Source organism: Mustelus asterias, unplaced genomic scaffold (genome assembly GCF_964213995.1).
Source record: "Mustelus asterias unplaced genomic scaffold, sMusAst1.hap1.1 HAP1_SCAFFOLD_208, whole genome shotgun sequence".
NCBI lineage: Eukaryota > Metazoa > Chordata > Chondrichthyes > Carcharhiniformes > Triakidae > Mustelus > Mustelus asterias.
This window is the reverse complement of record NW_027590196.1, coordinates 385,178-413,033: the sequence shown is the minus strand read 5'-3', so window position 1 is coordinate 413,033 and position 27,856 is coordinate 385,178. Positions and strand designations below refer to the sequence as shown.

The following is a 27,856-nucleotide window of genomic DNA, read 5'->3' as shown; positions in this document are numbered from 1 at the left end:
GGTTAAAAACAAAGGGGTGGCATGGACAAGTTGGGCCGAAGGGCCTGTTTCCATGCTGTAAATCTCTATGATTCTAATCTGAAGCCATGAGATCAGCTTTCACATTTAAGCCAATGGCTCTCAGCTGAAGTGCTTGACCATCTCTTTACTCCACTACAGGGCATGGCTCAGAGTAAGGGGTTGCCCATTTAAGACAGATGAGGAGGAATTTCTTCTCTGAGGGGAGTGAATCTGTGCAATTATTTACTGCAGAGAGTTGTAAAGGCTAAGTTGTTAAGTATGTTCAAGGCTGAGATAGACAGACTTTTAATCAGTAAGGGAATCATAGAGTCATAGAGGTTTACAGCATGGAAACAGGCCCTTCGGCCCCACTTGTCCATGCCGCCCCTTTTTTTAAACCCCTAAGCTTGTCCCAATTACCCGCATTTGGCCCATATCCCTCTGTACCCATTTTACCCATGTAACTGTCTAAATGCTTTTTGAAAGATAAAGTTGTACCCACCTCTACTACTACCTCTGGCAGCTCGTTCCAGACACTCACCACCCTTGGTATGAAATAATTGTCCCTCTGGACACTTCTGTATCTTTCCCCACTCACCTTAAACCTATGCCCTCCCCTCTAGTTTTAGACTCCCTTACCTTTGGGAAAATATATTGACCATCTAGCTGATCTATGCCCCTATAGACCTCTATAATATCACCCCTAAAAATTCCCAGTCTATCCAGCCTCTCCTTATAACTCAAACCGTCAAGTCCTGGTAGCATCCTAGCAAATGTTTTCTGCAGTCTTTCTAGTTTAACAATATCCTTTCTATAATAGGGTGACCAGAATTGCACACAGTATTCCAAATGTGACATTACCAATGTCTTGTACAACTTCAACAAGACGTCCCAACTCCTGTATTCAATGTTCTGACCGATGGAACCAAGCATGCTGAATGCCTTCTTCATCACTCTGTCCACCTGTGACTCCACTTTCAAGGAGCTATGAACATGTACCCCTAGATCTCTTTGTTATATAACTCTCCGCAACGCCCTACCATTAACTGAGTAAGCCCTGCCCTGGTTCAATCTACCAAAATGCATCATCTCGCATTTATCTAAATTAAACTCTATGTGCCATTCGTCAGCCCACTGGCCCAATTGTTCAAGATACCATTGCAATCCTAGATAACCTTCTTCACTGTCCACTATGCCACCAATCTTGGTGTAATCTGCAAACTTACTAACGATGCCTCCTATATTCTCATCCAAATCATTACTATAAATGACAAATAACAGTGGACCCAGCACTGACCCCCGAGGCACACTGCTGGTCACAGGCCTCCAGTTTGAAAAACAACCCTCCACAACCACCCACTGTCTACTGCCATCGAGCCAATTTTGTATCCATTTGCTACCTCACCCTGGATCCCATGAGATTTAACCTTATACAACAACCTACCATGTGGTACCTTGTCAAAGGCCTTGCTAAAGTCCATGTAGACAACATCAACTGCACTGCCCTCATCTACCTTCTCCCCCTTCAGAAAACTCAATCAAGTTTGTGAGACATGATTTTCCACTCACAAAGCAATGCTGACTGTCCCTAATCAGTTCTTGCGTCTCTAAATGCCTGTAGATCCTGTCTCTCAAAATACCTTCCAACAACTTACCCACCACAGATGAGAGGCTCATTGGCCTGTACGTCCCAGGCTTTTCCCTGCAGCCCTCCTTAAACAGAAGCACAACATTTGCCACCCTCCAATCTTCAGGCACCTCTCCTGCGACTATCGATGATTCAAATATCTCTGCTAGCGGACCCGCAATTTCCTCCCTAGCCTCCCACAATATCCTGGGATACACTTCATCAGGTCCCGGGGATTTATCTACCTTGATGTGCTTTAAGACTTATAGCACCTTCTTCTCTGCTATATGTACACTCCTCAAGACATCACTATTTATTTCCCCAAGTTCCCTAACATCCATGCTTTTCTCAACAGTGACCACTGATGAGAAATATTCATTTAGGATCGCACCCATCTCTTGTGGACCTGCACATAGAATTGAGGGTGATGGAGATGAGACAGTAAAGTGGAGTTGCGGATTATCATACAAGATCTGTCATGATCTCATTGAATGGTGGAGCAGAGACAATGGCCTACTTCTGCCCCTACATCTTATGGTCTGGTTGGTGGCAAGTCTTTTAGGCCTCATTTTCAAGGATTTGCTACCACTATCCCACAAACAACAACTGACAAACAATCAGATAATCTGTGTCAGTTGCGGACAAGTCTTGACTATTCACACATCGTGAACACCTTTCACATCTACCTGAGACAGGAATCAGGCCTCAGTAAGTCTTAACCTGGAGAAGACAACACTTTTTAAATACTGCAGAGGAGTCTCACCGAAATTGCCAGATGAAAAAGAACCAAGATCCATGCTGGTAGTCACAAGATACAATGATAATGGAGTTATTGACGAATTACAGCTTTCAATCTCTACTAGATAGTCTACAACACATCCACAGATGACATGAACAAACTCCCAGTGTTAAAGCTTCGGGAATGATAGCAAGTGTAGCAGACTATTCAGCCCCTCCACCCTGTACTGCCATTCAATTTGATCATGGCTGATCTGTAGAGAAAATGCTGGAAAATCTCAGCAGGTCTGGCAGCATCTGTAAGGAGAGAAAAGAGTTGACATTTCGATTCAAACCTGTGAAAAGATTTGATTTCTAACTTCCTTTATCTGGAAGCCAGGAGGAGCATGTGTAATTTGTCCCAGCCACAGTATTAAACCAGCTCTTATCAAAGTCACAACTGATATCCGATGTGGCAGTAACAAATTTTCTCTCCTCGTCAGTCTCAACCTGTCTGCAACCTTTAACATGGTTGATCACATCATTCTCCTCTAAATGCCCCTTCACTGCTGTCCAGCAGCGTGAAACTGCTCTCACCTCATTCCATTCTTATTTATTCAATCATACCCAGAGAATCAGCAGCAATGGTTTCTCTACCTGCTCCCACACCGTTATCTCTGGTGTCCCCCAAGAATCTACCCTTGACGCCCTTCTATTTCTCATCCACATGCTGCATCATCTGAAGTTCAGTGTTAGTTTTCACATGTACGCTGACAACACCCAGCTCCACCTCTACCTCTGCTGACTCCAAATTGCCAAACTGCAGCTTTGACAAAGGGTCGTCTGGACTCGGAACGTCAGCTCTTTTCTCTCCTTACAGATGCTGCCAGACCCGCTGAGATCTTCCAGCATTTTCTCTTTTGGTTTCAGATTCCAGCATCCGCAGTAATTTGCTTTTATTTTATGACTGATCTGTAACTGCATCTACCCACCTCGGTTCCATATACATCCCTTAAAACCCTTGCTTAACAAAAATCTATAAATTTCAGCTTTACAATTTTAAATTCACCCAAACAGCTGTTAGAATTTAGAACATTACAGCGCAGTACAGGCCCTTCGGCCCTCAATGTTGCACCAACCAGTGAAACCAATCTAAAGCCCCTCTAACCAACACTATTCACTATATGGGGGTTGATAAAGAGATTTCTCGACTTCCATTATACTTGATGTGAAGAAATGCTCCCTGACATAATCGCTGAACACCCGAACTCTAAATTTATGCCTCCTTGTTCTGGAATCTCTCACCAGATTAAATAAATAAATGTCTGGTTCTGCAACTGCCAGATAATGGACGCAGTAGTATGGTTAAGAGCGGTTAAGTGCAAAGTGTAATTACTGTGAGTAAGGGGAGGAGCATGCTCTTTCTTCTATCTTTCTCAGCCTCCAGGAAAGCAGGAGTTGAAAAACTGCTGAAAGGCTGAGGTTTAAAAAATCCAAAAGTTTAATCACAGCAGAAGCATAAGTTCATTGGTTGATGAGAAGCTGTTGTTAGGGAGTGTCTTTAAAGAGCTGAAAATTAGAAAAATGCATTAATTCTAAAAGAAGTAGCTACAGAGATATAAGCAAGAAACACAAGCAGTAGGGAAGTAAAGTCAAGGCCAGGTAAAATAAAGTCATATGAGTAAATCAAAATAAAATACAGTTACCATCAAGGAAATAAAACTGAAGCCAAATCAGAACAGCTCGCTTGTGTGGAATGTATATCCTACACTATGTGGGAAGTTATGGATGCTACCAGTGTGCTAGCTGACCACAGATGCAGGAAGTGTTACCAGCTGTAGAAACAAGAGCTCTGGGTTTTGAAGCTTGGAGGCTGGAGTCACTGGGGGGCATCCACAAAGCCAAGAGCTACACAGCACGTTCAGAGAGGTGGTAATACACAGCTTAGGAACCTGAGGGCAGAAGGGGAATGGATGTCAACCAGGCCGTCCAAGTAAGCTAGGCAGGTGGTGCAGGAGTCACGTTCACCAGGTTTTCTGTTTTGGACACTGGCAAGGGGGATGGTTTTGCGGAGGAGTGAACTCAGAGCCATGTTTGTGGCACCACAGGTGGTTCTACTCGAAAGGTGGGGAGAGAGAAAAAAGGAAGAGCAGTGATAGGGGATTCATTAGTTAGGAGAACAGACATACATTTCTGTGTCCGTAGAAGTGACTCCAGGGTGGCATGTTGCCTCCCTGGTGCCATGGTCAAGGATGTCACAGAGTGGTTGCAGGACATTTAGCAGGGAGATGATGATCAGCCAGAAGCTATGGTCCACATTGGAACCAAAGAGAGAGAGCCTGAAGCTCATTTTTGGGAGCTAGGAAGAAGACTGAAAAGCAGGACCTCTAAAACAGTAATCTCATGATTATGCCTTATGCCATATACTTTCTGTGCCTTTTAGCTTTGACAAAGGGTCATCTGGACTCGAAACATCAGCTCTTTTCTCTCCTTATAGATGCTGCCAGATCTGCATTTTCTCTTTTGGTTTCAGATTCCAGCATTCGCAGTAATTATTTTAATCTCATTATTATTCCCAGTCCCACACGCCAGGATGATAGGGAGTGGGATAGCTTGATCTTGGTTTCAGATAAAGCTCGGCACAACATCATGGGCCGAAGGGCCTGTTCTGTGCTGTACTGTTCTATGTTCTATGTTCTATGCTAATGAGCACAAATATGAGAACTCAGCAATTGAACATGGAGCTGGAAAGTTTTTAAAGTTTATTTATTAGTGTCGCAAGTTGGCTTACATTAACACTGCAATGAAGTTATTGTGAAAATCCCCTAGTCACCGCACTCATTAGCCTTCTTAATAAGTCTCCCATGTGGGACTTTGTCAAAGGCTTTGCTCAAATCCATGTAAGCTACATCAACCGCACTATCCTCATTCACACCCTTGGTTACATGCTCAAAAAATTCAATCAAATTTGTTAGGCATGACCTCCCTCTGACAAAACCATGCTGACTATTCCTGATCAAACCTTGCCTTTCCAAATGGAGACAGATTCTCTCCTTCAGAATCTTCTCCAGTAGTTTCTCAACCACTAATGAGAGACTCACTGGTCTGTAGTTCCCTGGCTTGTCTCTATAAACTTTCTTAAATAATGGGACCCCATTAGCTGTTCTCCAGTCCTTTAGCACCTCCCCGGTGGCCGGGGAAGAATTAAAAATTTGGGTCAGAGCCCCTGCAAATTCCTCCCTTGCCTCCCACAACAGCCTGGGACACAATTCATCTGGACCTTGAGATTTGTCCACTCTTAAGCCCGCCAATACCTTGTCACTCCCTATGATAATTTTCTCCAGAGCCTCACAGTCTCTACAGCTACTAGAAGAGAAAACTGTCAAATCAGTGGGAGGCATTCAAAAGCAGATTCTACAGGCACAGTGTTGAAATGTCCCCACAAAGGGTGACACTGCCAAATCTAGAACCTCCCCTGGTTATACAGAGTAAGATAAAGCTTATGACAGTCACAGAAAACGTAATACTGTAGAAAGTATACAGGAATAGAGAAAGTACAGAGGTGAAGTGAAAAAGGAAATCAGGAAAAGAGAAAGAAGAAACGAAAAATATTGACAGGAAAAATCAAAGAAAACCCAAAGATGGTTTACCAGTACATTAAGAGCAAGAGAATAACAATGGGAAGGGTACATTCTATCAAAGATGTACACGATAACTTATGCATTGATGCTGAAAATGCGGGCAGAGTTATCAATGAATTCTTTGTCTCCTTCTTCACTAAAGAGCGGGATGATAAGACCATAAGACATAGCAGCAAACATAGGTCATTCAGCATACCAAATCTGTTCCACCATTCAATGAGATCATGACTGGAATGCTATAATCTTCAACTCCACTTTCCCGTCTCATCCCCTTGATTCCCTTACTGATTAAAAATCTGACTAACTCAGCCTTGAGCTTGCTTAACACCCAGCCTCTACAGCCCTCTGCAGTAAATAATTCCACAGATTCACTACCTTCAAAGAAAAAAATTCCTGCTCATCTCTGTCTTAAATGGGTGATGTGGAGTTGCCAGCATAGGACTGGGATGGGCACAGTAAGAAGTCTCACAACACCAGGTTAAAGTCCAACAGGTTTATTTGGTAGCAAGAGCTTTCGGAGTGCTGCTCCTTCATCAGGTGAGAGGGTGATCCCTTACTCTGAGATTATGTCCCCTAATCTTAGACTCTCCCACAATGGGAAACAACCGCTCAGCATTAACCTTGTTAAGTCCCCGAGAATCCTACATATCACAAGAAGGTCACCTCTCATTCTTCTAAACTCAGTGAGTACAGGCCCAACCTACTGAGGTAGCTTTGGCTGAGAGGAGTAAGTTGAATCCAAAGGGATTCTTTAAGTATATTAAAGGAAAAAAAATAACGAGAGAGAGAACAGGATCCCTCAAGGACCAAAGTGGACAAATGTGTGGAACTGCAGGAGATGGGCGAGGTTCTCAATGAATATTTCTCCTCTGTGTTTACCTTGGAAAAGGAAATGAAGACTTGGGAACCTCGGAAAGTTAGTGGCGATATACTGGGGACAGTTCGCATTACAGTACAGGAGGTGATGGACGTATTAAAATGTATGAAGGTGGATAAATCTCCTGGCCCTGACCAGGTATATCCAAGAACACTGCGTGAGTCAAGAGAAGAAATGGTGGGAGTCCTGGCTGAGATATTTGCATCATTGTTAGCCATGGGTGAGGTACCAGAAGACTGGAGAGTAGCAAATGTTGTACCCTTATTTAAAAAGGGCTGCAAAGAAAAACCTGGGAATTATAGACCGGTAAGCCTAACGTCTGCGGTGGGCAAGTTACTAGAGAGGATTCTGAGGGAAAAGATATACAGGCATTTGGAAAGACAGGGTTTCATTAGGAGTAGTCAGCATGGCTTTGTGCATGGGAGATCATTACAGAGGTTTACAGCACGGAAACAGGCCCTTCGGCCCAACTTGTCCACAATTCCTGACAAATTTGTTAGAGTTCTTTGATGAAGTGACCAGGAAGGTTGATGAGGTCAGGGTGGTCGACATAGGCTATATGGATTTCTGTAAGGCCTTTGATAAAGTTCCACATTGTAGGCTGCTCTGGAAGGTTAGATCACATGGAATCCAGGGAGAGCTAGCAAATTGGATATACAATTGGCTTGATGGTAGGATGATGTGGAGATGCTGGCGTTGGACTGGGGTAAACACAGTAAGAAGTTTAACAACACCAGGTTAAAGTCCAACAGGTTTATTTGGTAGCAAAAGCCACACAAGCTTTCGGAGCTGCAAGCCCCTTCTTCAGGTGAGTGGGAATTCGAATTCCCACTCACCTGAAGAAGGGGCTTGCAGCTCCGAAAGCTTGTGTGGCTTTTGCTACCAAATAAACCTGTTAGACTTTAACCTGGTGTTGTTAAACTTCTTGATGGTAGGAAGCAGAGGGTGTTGGTGGAAGGATGCTTGTCGGACTGGAGGCCTGTGACTAGTGGGGTGCATGATGTGGAGATGCCGGCGTTGGACTGGGGTGAACACAGTAAGAGGTCTCACAACACCAGGTTAAAGTCCAACAGGTTTATTTGGTAGCAAATACCATTAGCTTTTGGAGCGCTGCTCCTTCGTCAGATGGAGTGGAAATCTGCTCTCAAACAGGGCACAGAGACACAAAATCAAGTTACAGAATACTGATTAGAATGCGAATCCCTACAGCCAACCAGATCTTAAAGATACAGACAATGTGGGTGGAGGGAGCATTAAGCGCAGGTTAAAGAGATGCGTATTGTCTCCAGACAGGATAGCCCGCAAGTCCAGGAGGCAAGCTGTGGGGGTGACTGACAATGTGACATAAATCCAACATCCAAGTGCAGGTCAGTGGGACTAGGCATAAAATGGTTCGGCACAGACAAGAAGGGCCAAAAGGCCTGTTTCTGAGCTGTAATTTTCTATGGTTCTAGCCCAGCTAAGGCCATCCTCATGTGTGCAGAACTTGGCTATCAGTTTCTGATCAGCGACTCTGCGCTATCGTGTGTCGTGAAGGCCGCCTTGGAGAACGCTTAAGATCAGAGGCTGAATGCCTGTGACTGCTGAAGTGCCCCCCCACAGGAAGAGAACAGTCTTGCCTGGTGATCGTCGAGTGGTGTTCATTCATCCGTTGTTGTAGCGTCTGCATGGTTTCCCCAATGTACCATGCCTCGGGACATCCTTTCCTGCAGCGTATCAGATAGACAACGTTGGCTGAGTTGCAAGAGTAGGTACCGTGTACCTGGTAGATGGTGTTCTCGTGTGAGATGATGGCATCCGTGTCGATGATCCGGCACGTCTTGCAGAGGTTGCTGTGGCAGGGTTGTGTGGTGTCGTGGTCACGGTTCTCCTGAAGGCTGGGTAGTTTGCTGCGGACAATGGTCTGTTTGAGGTTGCGTGGTTGTTTGAAGGCAAGAAGTGGGGGTGTGGGGATGGCCTTGGCGAGATGTTCGTCTTCATCAATGACATGTTGAAGGCTCCGGAGGAGATGCCGTAGCTTCTCCGCTCCGGGGAAGTACTGGACGACGAAGGGTACTCTGTCCACCGTGTCCCGTGTTTGTCTTCCGAGGAGGTCAGTGCGGTTTTTCACAGTGGCGCGTCGGAACTGTTGATCGATGAGTCGAGCGCCATATCCTGTTCTTATGAGGGCATCTTTCAGCTTCTGGAGGTGTCTGTTGCGATCCTCCTCATCCGAGCAGATCCTTTGGCGTGTAGGAGACTGAGGGGTGATCTTATCGAGGTGTTTAAGATAATGAGAGGCATGGATAGGGTGAATGCACTCAGTCTTTTTCCCAGGGTTGGGGAATCAAAGACTAGAGGGCAGAGGTTTAAGTTAAGAGGTGAAAGAATTAACAAGAACCTGAGGAGCAACTTTTTTTTTACTCAGAGGGTGGTACGTATGTGGAATGAGCTGCTGGAGGAAGTGGTTGAGGCAGGGACATTGACAACATTTAAAGGGCATTTGGACAGATACATGGATAGGAAAGATTTAGTGGGATATGGGCCAAATGCAGGCAAATGGGGTTCACGTTGATGGGCATTTTGGTCGGCGCGGGACCAGTTTGGGGCAAAGGGCCTGTGTCTGTGCCGTAGATTCTATGATACTCAACCTCTCCTCATCCATATCCTGGATCAACCTAGTGAACCTTCTCTTGACTGTCTCCAATGTCAGTATATCTTTCCTTAGATAAGGGGGCCAAAACTGTTCACAGTATCCCAGGTGGGGTCTAACTAGTGCCTTATATAGTTTTAGCAAGACTTCCCTGTTTTTATACTCCATTCCCCGTGAAATAAAGGCCAACATTCCATTTGCATTCCCAATTACCTGCTGAATTTGCACGATGCAGTCGTTCTAGCTAGAGGAGTGGTGGTAAATATTCATTATAATAAGCATAATGAGAGAGGAAATACTGGAGGAACTGACATCCTGGAAGGTGGATAAATCACCAGGGCTAGATGGATTGTATCCCAAGCTGTTCAAGAAAGCCAGGGAGGAAATAGCAGGTGCTCTTAAGATCATTTTCCAATTCTCACTAGAAAGATGAGATGTATCAGAAGATTGGGGTCTGTGAATGTTGTACCAATAATTAAAAAGGGTGCGAGGGGTAGGCTAGAAAATCATAGACCTCTATTTTAAGGGGCGTCTTGACAAATACATGAATAGGATGGGAATAAGAACATAAGAACATAAGAAATAGGAGCAGGAGTAGGCCATCTAGCCCCTTGAGCCTGCCCCGCCATTCAATAAGATCATGGCTGATCTGAAGTGGATCAGTTCCACTTACCCGCCTGATCCCCATAACCCCTAATTCCCTTGCCAATCAGGAATCCATCTATCCGTGATTTAAACATATTCAACGAGGTAGCCTCCACCAGTTCAGTGGGCAGAGAATTCCAGAGATTCACCACCCTCTGAGAGAAGAAGTTCCTCCTCAACTCTGTCCTAAACTGACCCCCCTTTATTTTGAGGCTGTGCCCTCTAATTCTAGCTTCCTTTCTAAGTGGAAAGAATTTCTCCACCTCTACCCTATCCAGCCCCTTCATTATCTTATAGGTCTCTATAAGGTCCCTCCTCAGCCTTCTAAATTCCAATGAGTACAAACCCAATCTGCTCAGTCTCTCCTCATAATCAACACCCCTGATCTCTGGTATCAACCTGGTGAACCTTCTCTGCACTCCCTCCAAGGCCAATAGAGAGATATGGTCCCCGGAAGGCTTGGGGGTTTCAGTTAAGTGGGGCAGCATGGTCGGTGCAGGTTTGGGGGGCCGAAGGGCCTGTTCCTGTGCTGTAATTTTCTTTGTTCTATGGTCTCTTTCTGTGCCGTAACCTTTCTATGGAGTAGGTCACTTAGGCCAATATCCACTATCTGCTGAGATCACTGCATAGTATCTGCTCTCCTTCATTCCAGTATTTTGGAGGGCGATTACAGTATCATTGAAATAAAAACAGGAAATGCTCAAAAAACGCAGCAGGTCTGGCAGCATCTGTGGAGATAAATAAATTTAACATCGAGTTAAACTAACAAACAGGAAGCAGCGAGTAGTGATAAGGGGGTCTTTCTCAGGTTGGAGGTCAGTAACCCAAAAATGTGCGGGCATGTGGATTGGCCATGCTAAATTGAGCTATTTTGGATCTGGTATTGTGTAACGAGGTAGGTAGAATTAAGGATCTTATTGTGAAGGACCCTCTTGGGTCTAGTGACCACAATATGGTCGAATTTCTGATTCAGATGGAAGAGGAGAAAGTTTGGTCCCAAACCAGTGTCCTCTGTTTGAACAGAGGGAAATATGATAGGATGAGGGATGAATTGGCTAAGGTAGACTGGGAGAGCAGGCTGGCAGGTAGGATAGCTGAGGAACAGTGGAGGATTTTTAAGGAGATCCTTTTCAGTTCTCAGCAAAAATATATTCCAGCAAAAAACAAGGATTGTAAGAAAAGGGAGAACCAGCCGTGGATAACGAAGGAAATAAAGGAGAGTATTAAAATAAAAACAGCTGCGTACAGAGTGGCCAAAAATAGTGGAGAAACAAGTGATTGGGAAAAATTTAAGAAACAACAAAGAGAGACTAAGAAAGCGATAAAGAAAGGAAGGATAGACTATGAAGCTAGGCTAGCAATTAATATAAAAAATGATAGTAAAAGTTTTTATAAATATATAAAAAGGAATAGAGTGGCTAGAGTGAATGTTGGACCCTTGGAGGACGAGAGGGGGGAGTTAATAGTGGGAAATGAGGATATGGCTGAGTCTTTAAATAAGTTTTTTGTGTCGGTCTTCACGGTGGAGGACACAAATAGTTTGCCAAATATTAACGATAGAGGGTTGGCAGCAGGAGAAATACTTAATACAATTAATGTTACCAGAGAGGCAGTGCTGGGTAGACTAATGGGACTGAAGGTGGACAAGTCCCCGGGTCCGGATGGAATGCATCCCAGGGTATTGAAAGAAATGTCAGAGGTAATAGTGGATGCGTTAGTGATTATTTATCAAAACTCATTGCATTCTGGGGTAGTGCCGGTTGATTGGAAAACGGCTAATGTCACGCCGCTGTTTAAAAAAGGAAGGAGACAAAAGGCGGGTAACTATAGGCCGGTCAGCTTAACGTCTGTAGTAGGGAAAATGCTGGAATCCATTATTAAAGAGGAGATAGCAGGGCATCTGGATAGAAATGGTTCGATCAATCAGACGCAGCATGGATTCATGAGGGGAAAGTCGTGCTTGACGAACATGTTGGATTTTTATGAAGATGTGACTAGGGCGGTTGATGGAGGAGAACCGGTGGATGCGGTGTTTTTGGATTTCCAAAAGGCGTTTGATAAGGTGCCCCATAAAAGGCTGCTGAAGAAGATTAGGGCACACGGAGTTGGGGGTAGTGTGTTAAAGTGGATTGGGGACTGGCTATCCGACAGGAAGCAAAGAGTCGGAATAAATGGGTGTTTTTCCGGTTGGAGGAAGGTAACTAGTGGCGTGCCGCAGGGATCGGTACTCGGGCCGCAACTGTTTACCATTTATATAGATGATCTGGAGGAGGGGACGGAGTGTAGGGTAACGAAGTTTGCAGACGACACAAAGATAAGTGGAAAAATGAATCGTGTGGAGGACGGAGAAGATCTGCAGAGAGATTTGGACAGGCTGAGTGAGTGGGCGAGGATATGGCAAATGGAGTATAACGTTGATAAATGCGAGGTTATACACTTTGGAGGAAATAATAACAAATGGGATTACTATCTCAATGGAAACAAATTAAAACATGCTACCGTGCAAAGGGACCTGGGGGTCCTTGTGCATGAGACGCAAAAGCCCAGTCTGCAGGTACAACAGGTGATCAAGAAGGCAAATGGGATGTTGGCCTATATTGCGAAGGGCATAGAATATAAAAGCAAGGATGTCTTGATGCACCTGTACAGGGCATTGGTGAGGCCGCAGCTGGAATACTGTGTGCAGTATTGGTCCCCTTATATGAGGAAGGATATATTGGCATTGGAGGGAGTGCAGAGAAGGTTCACCAGGTTGATACCGGAGATGAGGGGTTTGGATTATGAGGAGAGGCTGAGGAGATTGAGTTTGTACTCATAGAACATAGAACATAGAAAGTCACAGCACAAACAGGCCCTTCGGCCCACAAGTTGCGCCGATCACATCCCCACCTCTAGGCCTATCTATAGCCCTCAATCCCATTAAATCCCATGTACTCATCCAGAAGTCTCTTAAAAGACCCCAACGAGTTTGCCTCCACCACCACCGACGTCAGCCGATTCCACTCACCCACCACCCTCTGAGTGAAAAACTTACCCCTGACATCCCCCCTGTACCTACCCCCCAGCACCTTAAACCTGTGTCCTCTCGTAGCAACCATTTCAGCCCTTGGAAATAGCCTCTGAGAGTCCACCCTATCCAGACCCCTCAACATCTTGTAAACCTCTATCAGGTCACCTCTCATCCTTCGTCTCTCCAGGGAGAAGAGACCAAGCTCCCTCAACCTATCCTCATAAGGCATGCCCCCCAATCCAGGCAACATCCTTGTAAATCTCCTCTGCACCCTTTCAATGGCTTCAACATCTTTCCTGTAATGAGGTGACCAGAACTGCGCGCAGTACTCCAAGTGGGGTCTAACCAGGGTCCTATAAAGCTGCAGCATTATCTCCCGACTCCTAAACTCAATCCCTCGATTAATGAAGGCTAGTACGCCATACGCCTTCTTGACCGCATCCTCCACCTGCGAGGCCGATTTAAGAGTCCTATGGACCCGGAGTTTAGAAGGTTGAGGGGGGATCTTATGGAGACTTATAAGATAATGCGGGGGCTGGATAGGGTGGAGGCGGAGAGATTCTTTCCACTTAGTAAGGAAGTTAAAACTAGAGGACACAGCCTCAAAATAAAGGGGGGTCGGTTTAAGACAGAGTTGAGGAGGAACTTCTTCTCCCAGAGGGTGGTGAATCTCTGGAATTCTCTGCCCACTGAGGTGGTGGAGGCTACCTCGCTGAATATGTTTAAAGCGCGGATGGATGGATTCCTGATCGGTAAGGGAATTAAGGGTTATGGGGATCAGGCGGGTAAGTGGTACTGATCCACGTCAGATCAGCCATGATCTTATTGAATGGCGGGGCAGGCTCGAGGGGCTAGATGGCCTACTCCTGCTCCTATTTCTTATGTTCTTATTCTTAAATTGCCCCTTAGTGTCAGGGGGAACTAGCTAGGATAAATGCATGGGGTTATGGGGATAGGGCCTGGGTGGGATTGTAGTCGCTGCAAACTCAATGGGCCGAATGGCCTCCTTCTGCACTGTAGGATTCTATGATTCTAACCAGTAGAGTGCCACAGGAACCACAGATTTGGAAGAAGGAACAGAGTATACTGTGGCCAAATTTGCAGATGATACAAATGTGGGAGGGAAGGTCGGTTGGAAGGAGGATACAAATAGGTTACACAGAGATATTGACAGGTTAATTAAGTAAGAAAATTGGCAAATGGAATTAAATGTGGGAAAATGTGAAAATGTTCATTTTGGGAGAAAAGATGAGAAGGCGGATTATTATTTAAATGGTGGGACAGTGCACAAAGTTGTAGCAGAAAGGGACTGGGGGTGAAAACAAGAATGCAGGTGCAGAAGTAAATAAATAAGAGAGAATAGAATGCTGGATTTTATTTCAAGGGGGTTGGAGTATAAAATTAAAAAGAGGTATTGCTGCAACTGTACAAAGTACTAGTGAGGCCATATTTCGAATACGGAGCACAGTTTTGACCCCCGTATTTCAGATAAATTCCCATTGGAGGCAGTGAAGGAGGGGATTGAGGGACTGCCATATCAGGAAAGACTGAGTCAGTTAGGATTGTATTCCCTGGAATTTCGAAGAATGAGGAGGGATCCCATAGAAGCCTATCAAATTCTAAAAGGGTAGAGACAAGAAAGATGTTCCCGATGGTGGGAGTGTCCTGAACCAGGAGTCAGAGTCTGAGGATACAGGGTAGACTGTTTAGTGCAGAGATGAGGAGAAATTCTTCACCCAGAAAGTGGTCAGCCTGTGGAATTCGCTGCCACACAACAAAAGAACAAAGAACAGTACAGCGCAGGAAACAGGCCCTTCAGCCCTCCAAGCCTGTTCCGCTCATTGGTCCAACTAGACCATTCGTTTGTATCCCTCCATTCCCAGACAGCTCATGTGACTATCCAGGTAATTCTTAAACGATGCCAGCGTGTCTGCCTCCACCACCCTACTTGGCAGCGCATTCCAGGCCCCCACCACTCTCTGTGTAAAATACGTCCCTCTGATATCGGAGTTATACCGCGCCCCTCGCACCTTGAGCCCATGACCCCTCGTGATCGTCACCTCCGACCTGGGAAAAAGTTCCCACTATTCACCCTATCGACACCCTTCATAATTTTGCACACCTCTATTAGGTCTCCCCTCATTCTCCATCTTTCCAGGGAGAACAACCCCAGTTTACCCAATCTCTCCTCATAGCTAAGACCCTCCATACCAGGCAACATCCTGGTAAACCTTCTCTGCACTCTCTCTAAAGCCTCCACGTCCTTCTGGTAGTGCGGCGACCAGAACTGGACGCAGTACTCCAAATGTGGCCTAACCAGCGTTCTATACAGCTGCAATATCAGACTCCAGCTTTTATACTCTATACCCAGTCCTATAAAGGCAAGCAGACCATGTGCCTTCTTCACCACCTTCTCCATCTGTGCTGCCACCTTCAAGGATTTGTGGACTTGCACACCTAGGTCCCTCTGTGTTTCTATACTCTTGATGGCTTTGCCATTTATTGTATAACTCCCCCCTACATTAGTTCTTCCAAAATGCATCACTTTGCATTTATCTGGATTAAATTCCATCTGCCATTTCTCCGCCCAATTTTCCAGCCTATCTCTATCCTGCTGTATTGTCCGACAATGTTCATCACTATCCGCAAGTCCAGCCATCTTCGTGTCATCCGCAAACTTGCTGATAACACCAGTTACACCTTCTTCCAAATCATTTATGTATATCACAAATAGCAGAGGTCCCAGTACAGAGCCCTGCAGAACACCACTGGTCACAGACCTCCAGCCGGAAAAAGACCCTTCGACTGCTACCCTCTGTCTCCTGTGGCCAAGCTAGTTCTCTACCCATCTAGCCACCTCTCCTTCTATCCGATGAGCCTTAACCTTCTTAATCAACCTGCCATGAGGGACTTTGTCAAATGCCTCACTGAAATCCATATAGACGACATCCACGGCCCTTCCTTCGTCAACCGTTTTTGTCACTTCCTCAAAAAACTCCACCAAATTTGTAAGGCACGACCTCCCTCTTACAAAACCATGCTGTCTGTCACTAATGAGATTGTTCCGTTCTAAATGCGCATACATCCTGTCTCTAAGAATCCTCTCCAACAACTTCCCTACCACGGACGTCAAGCTCACTGGCCAATAATTATCCGGGTTATCTCTGCTACCCTTCTTAAATAACGGTACCACATTCGCTATCCTCTAATCCTCAGGGACCTCACCTGTGTCCAATGAAGAGACAAATATTTCCGTCAGAGGCCCAGCAATTACATCACAGAAAGTAGTTGAAGGCAAAATATTCAATGTATTCAAGAAGCAGTTACTTATAGCACTTGGGGCGAAGGGGATCAAAGGATATTGGGGGTGGGGGGTGGGGAGGGGAGCTGGCTCACACTATGGAGTTGGATGATTAGCCATGATCATAATGAATGGCAGAGCAGGCTCGAGGAGCAGAATGGCCTCCTCCTACTCCTATTTTCTATGTTTCTATGTAAACAGATTGGGTCTGTACTCCTTGGCATTTGGAAGAATGAGAGGTGATATGATTGAAACAATTAAGATTCTTAGGGGGTTAGACAGGATGAATGTTGGGAGGATGTTTCACAGAATCACAGAAAGTGTAGAAGAAACCCTTCAGCCCATTGAGTATGCACCAACACGTGAAAAACACCTAACTTACCTTATCCCATTTACCATGACTTGATCCATAGCCTTGAATGTTATGACATGCCAAGTGCTCATCCAGGTACTTTTAAGGAACAGATGCACCCTATCCACACTGTCCATGCCCCTCATAATCTTGAACACCTCAATCAGGTCGCCCCTCAGTCTTCTCTGCTCCAGAGAAAACAACCCAAGTCTATTCAACCTCTCTTCATAACTTAAATGAATTTAATAACTAAAAGAATCTCTTCCCTCAGAGTCATAGAGGTTTACAGCATGGAAACACGCCCTTCAGCCGAACTTGTCCATGCTGCACTTTTTTTAAAAACCCCTAAGCTAATCCCAATTGCCCGCATTTGGCCCATATCCCTCTATACCCATCGTACCCATGTAACTATCTAAATGCTTTTGAAAATACAAAATTGTACCCGCCTCTACTACTACCTCTGGCAGCTTGTTCCAGACACTCACCACCCTCTGTGTGAAACAATTGCCCCTCTGGACATTTTTGTATCTCTCCCTTCTCACCTTAAACCTATGCCCTCTAGTTTTAGACTCCTCTACCTTTGGGAAAATATATTGACTATCTAGCTGATCTGTGCCCCTCATTATTTTATAGACCTCTATAAAATCACCCCTCAGTTTCCTACGCTCCAGAGAAAAATGTCCCAGTCTCTCCAACCTCTCCTTATAACTCAATCCATCAAGTCCCGGTAGCATCCTAGTAACTCTTTTCTGCACTCTTTCTAGTTTAATAATATCCTTTCTATAATAGGGTGACCAGAATTGCACACAGTATTCCCAGTGTGGCCTTACCAATGTCTTGTATAACTTCAACAAGACGTCCCAACTCCTGTATTCAATGTTCTGACCGATGAAACCAAGCATGCCGAATGCCTTCTTCACCACTCTGTCCACCTGTGACTCCACTTTCAAGGAGCTATGAACATGTACCCCTTGATCTCTTGGTTCTGTAACTCTCCCCAATGCCCTACCATTAACTGAGTAAGTCCTGCCCTGGTTCAATCTACCTAAATGCATCACCTCGCATTTGTCTAAATTAAACTCCATCTGCCATTCGTCAGCCCACTGGCCCAATTGATCAAGATCCCGTTTCAATTGGAGATAACTTTCTTCACTGTCCACTATGCCACCAATTTTGGTGTCATCTGCAAACTTACTAACCATGCCTCCTACATTCTCATCCAAATCATTCATATAAATGACAAATAACAGTGGACCCAGCACTGATCCCTGAGGTACACCGCTGGTCACAGGCCTCCAGTTTGAAAAACAATTCTCTACAACCACCCTCTGGAACGCTGGTATCTCCACATTCTGTCAAGAAGCCAATTTTGTATCAATTTAAATACCTCACCCTGGATACCGTGAGATTTAACCTTATGCAACAACCTACCTTGTCAAAGGCCTTGCTAAAGTCCATGTTGACAACATCAACTGCACTGCCTTCATCTACCTTCTTGGTTACCCCTTCAAAACACGCAGTCAAATTTGTGAGACATGATTTTCCACTCACAAAACCATGCTGACTGTCCCTAATCAGTACTTGCGTCTCTAAATGCCTGTAGATCTTGTCTCTCAAAATACCTTCCAACAATTTACCCACCACAGATGTGAGGCTCACTGGCCTGTAGTTCCCAGGCTTTTCCCTGCAGCCCTTTTTAAACAAAGGCACAACATTTGCCACTCTCCAATCTTCAGGCACTTCACCCGTGACTATCAATGATTCAAATATCTTGGCTAGGGGACCCGCAATTTCCTCCCTAGCCTCCCACAATGTCCTGGAATACACTTCATCAGGTCCCGGGGATTTATCTACCTTGATGCGCTTCCAGCACCTCCTTCTCAGTAATATATTCACTCCTCAAGACATCACTATCTATTTCCCCAAGTTCCTGAAAATCCATGCTTTTCTCAACAGTAAATACCGATGAGAAATATTCATTTAGGATCTCACCCATATCTTGTGGATCCACACATAGATGACCTTGTTGATCCTTAAGGGGCCCTACTCTCTCCCTTGTTACTCTTTTGTCCTTTATGTATTTGTAGAGGCTCTTTGGATTCTCCTTTCCCTTATCTGCCAAAACAATCTCGTGTCCCCTTTTTGCCCTCCTGATTTCTCTCTTAACTCTACCCCTACACCCCCTATACTCTTCAAGGGACTCACTTGATCCCAGCTGCCTATGCATGTCATGTGTCTCTTTCTTCTTCTTGACCAGGGCCTCAATATCCCGAGTCATCCAGGGTTCCCTACTTCTGCCAGCCTTGCCCTTCACTCTAAGAGGAATGTTTACCCTGGTAGAGAATGGTAAACCTTTGGAATTCTTTACCCCAAGAAGCAGTCTGTGGAGACCAAATCCTTGAACATTTTCAAGGCTGAAATGTTAATCAGTTACGGAGTTACAGAGGACAGTAGACTTTGAGAATGTTAGATCAGCCATAATCTTATTAAATGATGGAGCAAGTGTGAAGGAAAGAATGGCCTAGCCCTGTTCCTATTTCTTATGGTCTTATGGCATCTGTATGACTCTTCTACAGAGCTGAAGAGAGGTAGAAACGAGATGTGTTATACTGTTATAGGAGTTGCTGGGTTTGTAATGAATATTGGTAGACAATTTTATCACCAGAAATGGAGACAGAGAAGTCAAAGAAGGAAAAGGCTGGAGATGGACCATGTGAAGGTAAGAGAGGGGTGGAAATTGGAAGCAAAATCTTTGCAGTTCCAGAGAAGAGCATGAAGCGGCGTCAATATAGTCACTATGTACCAGATCAAGAATTGTGGGAGGGGGCCCCTCAAATAGGGTTGGAACAACGAATGTCCCACATACCCCACAAAAAGATAGGCATAACTATCTACTGGAGCCTATGCAGGTAATCTTAGCCATGCCTTTTATTTGGAAGAAGTGAGACAAGTTAAAGGAGACACTATTCAATGAGAAAACAAGTTCAGCCAGCAAAGGAGAGTAGTGGTGGATAGGGACTGTTCTGGCCTCTGTTCAAGGAAGAAGCGGAGAGTCCTCAGACTGTCCTGGTAATGGGTTGAGGTGTAAAGGGATTGGACATCCAGAGTAAGGAGGAGACCGTTAGAACCAGAAACTGGAAATTGTTCAAACCATGTTGGGCATCAGAGGAGTTGCGAATGGAGGTGGAAGAAATTGGACAATGAAAAAGAGAATCGAGTCAAGATGGAAAGAAATGAGTACAGTGGGCAGACACAAGCTGAAATGAAGGATCTGCCAGGACAGTCCAGTTTATGTGGTTGGGAATTAAGAGCATGGAAGCTGTGGAGGGCAGAAAACGTAAGGGAAGGGGGGTTTAGGGAGGATTTGAGGAAAAACCTTTTTACTCAGAGTGTGGTGACGGTCTAGAATGCACTGCCTGGGAGGGTGGAGGATGCCTCACATCCTTTAAAAAGTGCCTGGATGAGCATTTGGCATGCCATAACATTCAAGGCTATGGACTAAGTGCTGGCAAGTGGGATTAGGTGGGCAGCTCAGGGCCTTTCATGTGTCGGTGCAGACTTGATGGGCCGAAGAGCCTCTTCTGCACGGTAGTATTCTGTGATCTCCAGAGTAGATTAGGTCGGTGACTGTCCTGGAAATGATGGCTTCATGTTCAGTGGTGGGGTCATGGTCCAAGGGGCGGTAGAAAGAAGTATCTGAGAGTTGGCGCTCAGCCGCTGCAAGGTAGAGGTTGGCACCCCAGATACCAAGTACCATCGTTGTCAGCAGATTTGATAGCAAAGTCAGGGTTGGACCTAAGAGAACGGGAGTGCAGTAGCATCAATAATTATGTCCTTGTTGGGCGCAATAATTCAGCACATGAATCCAACCCATCATCCTCCTGTCTGAACTGCTTAACTATCTACTGGATAAGCTTTTCAAGTCATTGAGGAAAGTTTCCAAGTACGCTAGTCATGAATACTCCAATTCAATTGTATCATGCATAAAAGGATGTACACACTGATCAGGTCCTAAAGGCTTTTTACAATATATAGCCAATTATCATAATTAATGCTCCATTTTAAACTCCAACCGATGCAGGTTGTGATATAACGTGAACTATTTGTACTGACAGTAACAATACAGAACACAGAAGAACACTTCTAAGAAAGAAACCATGGGGCACACACATAAATGACTGCTCAATGCTCTGCTTGTTCAGAGACTGAGTAACACTCCTTCCTCAAAAACATTCTGCAGATTGTCTGATTATTCCATCAGTCACCAACCTGGTTTTGTGTTCCTCCATTCATTACTGATCAGTACAACACTGTTAATGTACAAAAGCCAGTAATCAGACATTTTGTTTCATGTTGAACCAGGGTTAGTCTCCTTTGCAGCAACAATGCAACTCTCTCTTCATTCATTGGCAATCAGTACAATACCGAATAGTGCACCCTCTTCCTGTAACTTCAGTGCATAGATCAAGGTCACTTTAGAAGAGATCATTGCTTCATCTCAGCTCTCATTAATATGCAGATTGCTCTAAATAGATCATCAGCAGACCCACCAGAGGCACAGTACTGGACCCGTTGGTCCCTCCTTAAATACATCAATGTAACAAGCACACCTATGTTTGTAGAATAGTTGATTAGAAACTGTTTTTCAGCAATTAACCTGGAAATTGGGCAGGCTGCATGACACCCATTTTTCAGGAGCTACATGGTCTCCTATGGCCTAGGTCTTTTTGGACCTAACATCAGCTTCCGGTCCCCAGTGTAAGATTGGCTTGCTCTGAAGCAGCCAGTATAGAAACCCACACAGAAACCAACCCTACAGCACACCTGTAACTTCTGAAGTTAAAAATGGTATGGTGCTGCTCCTTCCAATCCCACATTCAACACCCCATACGAATGTCGCTTTGACTTCTTTAGCAATTGTTCTGAGTTTATGACCTCTCAGCACTGATTCACTTACCAGTGGAAAACAATCTATCACTCTTTATCTGCTCATAACTTCAACATCTTGAAAGCTTCTTTTAAATTTTGATTCTCTTCATTTTCTCGGCAGTAGTAAAGTAAATCTATTTTTATCAAACTGCTTGACCAAATTTCTTAACCAAAGCCTCCCATTCTCTGTGTGAATGAAGTGGGTCTTCCCTTTTACCCCTGCAAGGGATTAATATTTTTCCTACAGTGGGGTGAAAAGAACTATATACATTACTCCAACTGTTAGCAAATAAAACATGATATAAATCCATCCTCACTTCCTTGTTTTTACAAACAGCATTCTATTTGCTTTTCTCTGGGCTTTTCCATCTCCATTCTCAACTTCAAAAATCTACTGCACAGCTGATGCTTACTGAGCACAGAACCCATGGCACAAAGTGCCCTTTAATCGAGCACTGAAAACACAGAGCACAAGAAAGTATTAGACAAACAAAGTAGTAAATCTATTATCCATAATTCACAGCATCTAAACACTGCTGTCGACATTCAGCATCCATAAAAAAGTCACTGTAGGGAGCACCTGTTCAGCTAGCTTGGCTTCTCTTTCTTAATCTACTTCTTTTTGTTTTAGAGATGTGAATGATGTGCAAGATTTACTGCCTATCTCGAGTTAGCCAGAGAAAATCACAGCTGGCCTTTTCCTTGAAATGGTATTACTGTTGATGATGATTTTAGGCAGGAATTCCAGGAGTGAAGAATGCTTAGGGATGATGCTAGGGGAATTTCACAGTAACTTCATTGCAGTGTTAATGTAAGCCTTAACTGTGACTAATAAATAAACTTTAACTTTACTTTGATAGCATTCCCATAACATTGCTTCCCTCGTTTTTCATGATTTTATGACCACGGGACTGAAAAGTGCTGTCAAAGAAAGCTTGGCAATTTACTTCAAGCATCCAGTATTCAAGAGAGAAGTTAAAAGATGTTTCAAAGAACAAAGGAAATTACAGCACAGGAACAGGCCCTTCGACCCTCCAAGCCTGCACTGATCATGCTACCCGACTTAACTAAAACCCCCTACCCGTCCGGGATCCATATCCCTCTATTCCCATCCTATTCATGTATTTGTCCAGACGCCCCTTAAGACTCACTAGCGTATCTGCTTCCACTACCTCCCCCGGCAGCGAGTTCCAGGCACCCGCCACCCTCTGTGTGAAAAAACTTGCCTCGTACATCTCCTTTAAACCTTGCCCCTCACACCTTAAACCTAGTAACTGACTCTTCCACCCTGGGAAAAAGCTTCTGACTATCCACTCTGTCCATGCCCCTCATAATCTTGTAGACTTCTATCAGATCGCCCCTCAACCTTCATCGTTCCAGTGAGAACAAACAAAGTTTCTTCAACCTCTCCTCATAGCTAATACTTCCATACCAGGCAACATCCTGATAAATCTTTTCTGTACCCTCTCCAAAGCCTCCACATCTTTCTGGTAGTGTGGTGACCAGAATTGAACACTATATTCCAAGTGCGGCCTAACTAGGGTTCTATAAAGCTGCAACATGACTAGCCAATTTTTAAACTCAATGCCCCAGCCGATGAAGGCAAGCATGCCGTATGCCTTCTTGACTACCTTCTCCACCTGCATTGCCACTTTCAGTGACCTGTGTACCTGTACACCCAGATCCCTCTGCCTATCAATACTCTTAAAGGTTCAGCCATTTACTGCATATTTCCTATCTGTATTAGACCTTCCAAAATGCATGACCTCACATTTGTCTGAATGCAAGTTTGACATGCATTATTCGACATGCAAGTATGTTAGAAGTGCATAACAAAGAAGAATGAAAATTACAGCACAGGAACAGGCCCTTCAGTCCTCCAAGCCTGCACCGACCATGCTGCCCGACTGAACTAAAACCCCCTACCCTTCTGGGGACCATATCCCTCTATTCCCATCTCATTCATGTACTTGTCAAGATGCCCCTTAAAAGTCACTACCGTATCCGCTTCCACTACCTCCCCCGGCAACGGGTTCCAGGCACCCACCACCCTCTGTGTAATAAATCTGCCTTGTACATCTCCTTTAAACCTTGCCCCTTGCACCTTAAACCTATGCCCCCTAGTAATTGATTCTTCCACCCTGGGAAAAAGCTTCTGACTATTCACTCTGTCCATGCCTCTCATAATCTTGTAGATTTCTATAAGGTCTCCCCTCAACCTCCGTCGCTCCAGTGAGAACAAACCAAGTTTCTCCAACCTCTCCTCATAGCTAATGCCCTCCATACCAGACAACATCCTGGTAAATCTTTTCTGTACCCTCTCCAAAGCCTCCACACCCTTCTGGTAGTGTGACGACCAGAATTGAACACTATATTCCATAGAACCATAGAACCATAGAAAATTACAGCTCAGAAACAGGCCTTTTGGCCCTTCTTGTCTGTGCCAAACCATTTTTTGCCTAGTCCCACTGACCTGCACTTGGATCATATCCCTCCACACCCCTCTCATCCATGAACCCGTCCAAGTTTTTCTTAAATGTTAAAAGTGACCCCGCATTTACCACTTTATCCGGCAGCTCATTCCACACTCCCACCACTCTCTGCGTGAAGAAGCCCCCCCTAACATTCCCTTTAAACTTTTCTCCTTTCACCCTTAACCCATGCCCTCTGGTTTTTCTCTCCCCTAGCCTCAGCGGAAAAAGCCTGCTTGCATTCACTCTATCTATACCCATCAAAATCTTATACACCTCTATCAAATCTCCCCTCAATCTTCTACGCTCCAGGGAATAAAGTCCCAACCTATTCAATCTCTCTTTGTAACTCAGCTTCTCAAGTCCCGGCAACATCCTTGTGAACCTTCTCTGCACTCTTTCAACCTTATTTACATCCTTCCTGTAACTAGGTGACCAAAACTGTACACAATACTCCAAATTCGGCCTCACCAATGCCTTATATAACCTTACCATAACACTCCAACTTTTATACTCGATACTCCGATTTATAAAGGCCAATGTACCAAAGGCACTCTTTACAACCCTATCCACCTGTGACGTCACTTTTAGGGAATTCTGTACCTGTATTCCCAGATCCCTCTGTTCAACTGCACTCTTCAGAGTCCTACCATTTACCCTGTACGTTCTTCTTTGGTTTGTCCTTCCAAAGTGCAATATCTCACACTTGTCTGCGTTAAATTCCATTTGCCATTTTTCAGCCCATTTTTCTAGTTGGTCCAAATCCCTCTGCAAGCTTTGAAAACCTTCCTCACTGTCCACTACACCTCCAATCTTTGTATCATCAGCAAACCTGATGATCCAATTTACCACATTATCATCCAGATCATTGATATAGATGACAAACAACAATGGACCCAACACCGATCCCTGCGGTACACCACTAGTCACAGGCCTCCACTCAGAGAAGCAATCCTCCACAACCACTCTCTGGCTTCTTCCATTGAGCCAGTGTCTAATCCAATTTACTACCTCCCCAGGTATACAAAGAACAAAGAACAGTACAGCACAGGAAACAGGCCCTTCGGCCCTCCAAGCCTGTGCCGCTCCTTGGTCCAACTAGACCAATCGTTTGTATCCCTCCATTCCCAGGCTGCTCATGTGACTATCCAGGTAAGTCTTAACCGATGTCAGCGTGCCTGCCTCCTCCACCCTACTTGGCGGCGCATTCCAGGCCCCCACCACCCTCTGTGTAAAAAACATCCCTCTGATATCTGAGTTATACTTCGCCCCTCTCACCTTGAGCCCGTGACCCCTCGTGAACTTCACTTCTGCTCTGGGAAAAAGCTTCCCACTGTTCACCCTATCTATCCCCTTCATAATCTTGTACACCTCTATTAGATCTCCTCATTCTCCATCTTTCCAGGGAGAACAACCCCAGTTTACCCAATCTCTCCTCATAGCTAAGACCCTCCATACCAGGCAACATCCTGGTAAACCTTCTCTGCACTCTCTCTAACGCCTCCACATCCTTCTGGTAGTGCGGCGAGCAGAACTGGACGCAGTACTCCAAATGTGGCCTAACCAGCATTCTATACAGCTGCATCATCAGACTCCAGCTTTTATACTCTATACCCCGTCCTATAAAGGCAAGCATACCATATGCCTTCTTCACCACCTTCTCCACCTGTGTTGCCACCTTCAAGGATTTGTGGACTTGCACACCTAGGTCCCTCTGTGTTTCTATAATCCTGATGACTCTGCCATTTATTGTATAACTCCTCCCTACATTATTTCTTCCAAAATGCATCACTTCACACTTATCTGGATTAAACTCCATCTTCCACCTCTCCGCCCAATTTTCCAGCCTATCTATATCCTGCTGTATTGCCCGACAATGCTCTTCGCTATCCGCAAGTCCAGCCATCTTCGTGTCATCCGCAAACTTGCTGATTATACCAGTTACACCTTCTTCCAAATCATTTATATATATCACAAATACCTAGCGACTGAATCTTCCTAACTAACCTCCCATGAGGGACCTTGTCAAAGGCCTTGCTGAAATCCAGGTAGACAACATCCACCGCCTTCCCTTCATCCACTTTCCTGGTAACCTCCTCAAAAAACTCGAATAGATTGGTCAAACATGCCCTACCACGCACAAAGCCATGTTGATTCTCCCTAATAAGTCCCTGTCTATCCAAATATTTGTAGATCCTATCCCTTATCACACCTTCCAATAACTTGCCCACCACCGACGTCAAACTTACTGGCCTATAATTTCCAGGATTTCTTCTGGAACCTTTTTTAAACAACGGAACAACATGAGCCACCCCCCAATTATCTGGCACCTCCCCCGTGAATACTGACATTTTAAATATGTCTGCCAGGGCCCCTGCAAGTTCAACACTAGCTTCCCTCAAGGTCCGTGGGAATACCCTGTCTGGTCCTGGGGATTTATCCACTCTGATTTGCCTCAAGACAGCGAGCACCTCCTCCCCTTTAATCAGTAAAGGTTCCATGACCTCCCTACCTGTTTGCCCTATTTCCGTAGACTCCATGCCCATTTCCTCAGTAAATACGGATGCAAAAAAACCATTTAGTATCTCCCCCATCTCTTTTGGTTCCATACACAGTCTACCACTCTGGTCTTCAAGAGGACCAATTTATCCCTCACTATCCTTTTGCTCCTAACATACCTATAGAAGCTTCAAGTGCGGCCTAACTAACGTTCTATAAAGCATCAACATGACTTGCCAATTTTTAAACTCAATACCCCAGCCGATGAAGGCAAGCATGCCGTATGCCTTCTTGATCACCTTCTCCACCTGCATTGCCACTTTCAGTGACCTGTGTACCTGTACACCCAGATCCCTCTGCCTATCAATACTCTTAAGAGTTCTGCCATTTACTGCATATTTCTATTGGTATTAGACCTTCCAAAATGCATTACTTCACATTTGTCCGGATTAAACTCCATCTGCCATCTCTCCGCCTAAGTCTCCAACTGATCTATATCCTGCTGTATCCTCTGATGGTCCTCATCACTATCCGCAAATCCACCAACCTTTGTGTCGTCCACAAACTTACTAATCAATCCAGTTACATTTTCCTCCAAATCATTTATATATATTACAAACAGCAAAGGTCCCAGCACTGATCCCTGAGGAACACCACTTGTCACAACCCTCCATTCAGAAACACACCCTTCCACTGCTACCCTCTGTCTTCTTTGACTGAGCCAGTTTTGTATCCACCTTGCCAGCTCACCTCTGATCCCATGCGACTTCACCTTCTGCACCAGTCTGCCATGAGGGACCTTGTCAAAGGCCTTACTGAAGTCCATGTAGACAACATCCACTGCCCTACCCTCATCAATCATCTTCGACACTTCCTCGAAAAACTTGATCAAGTTCGTGAGACACGACCTCCCCTTCACAAAACCATGTTGCCTCTCATTAATACGTCCACTTATTTCCAAGTGGGAATAAATCCTGTCTTGAAGAATCCTCTCCAATAATTTCCCTACCACTGATGTAAGGCTCACCGGCCTGTAATTACCTGGATTATTCTTGCTACCCTTCTTAAACAAAGGAACAACATTGGCTATTCTCCAATCCTCTAGGACCTCCCCTGTAGCCAGTGAGGGTACAAAGATAACTCTCCCACAAAATG

The 27,856-nt window shown here is 44.9% G+C and overlaps 1 protein-coding gene across 1 annotated transcript in view; it reads right to left on the bottom strand.

The window, feature by feature from the left end:
- The window catches only part of sh3pxd2aa (SH3 and PX domains 2Aa), a 622,535-nt gene that overhangs the window by 337,825 nt on the left and 256,854 nt on the right, over positions 1-27,856 (bottom strand). The gene's annotated exons all lie outside the window — the stretch shown is intronic.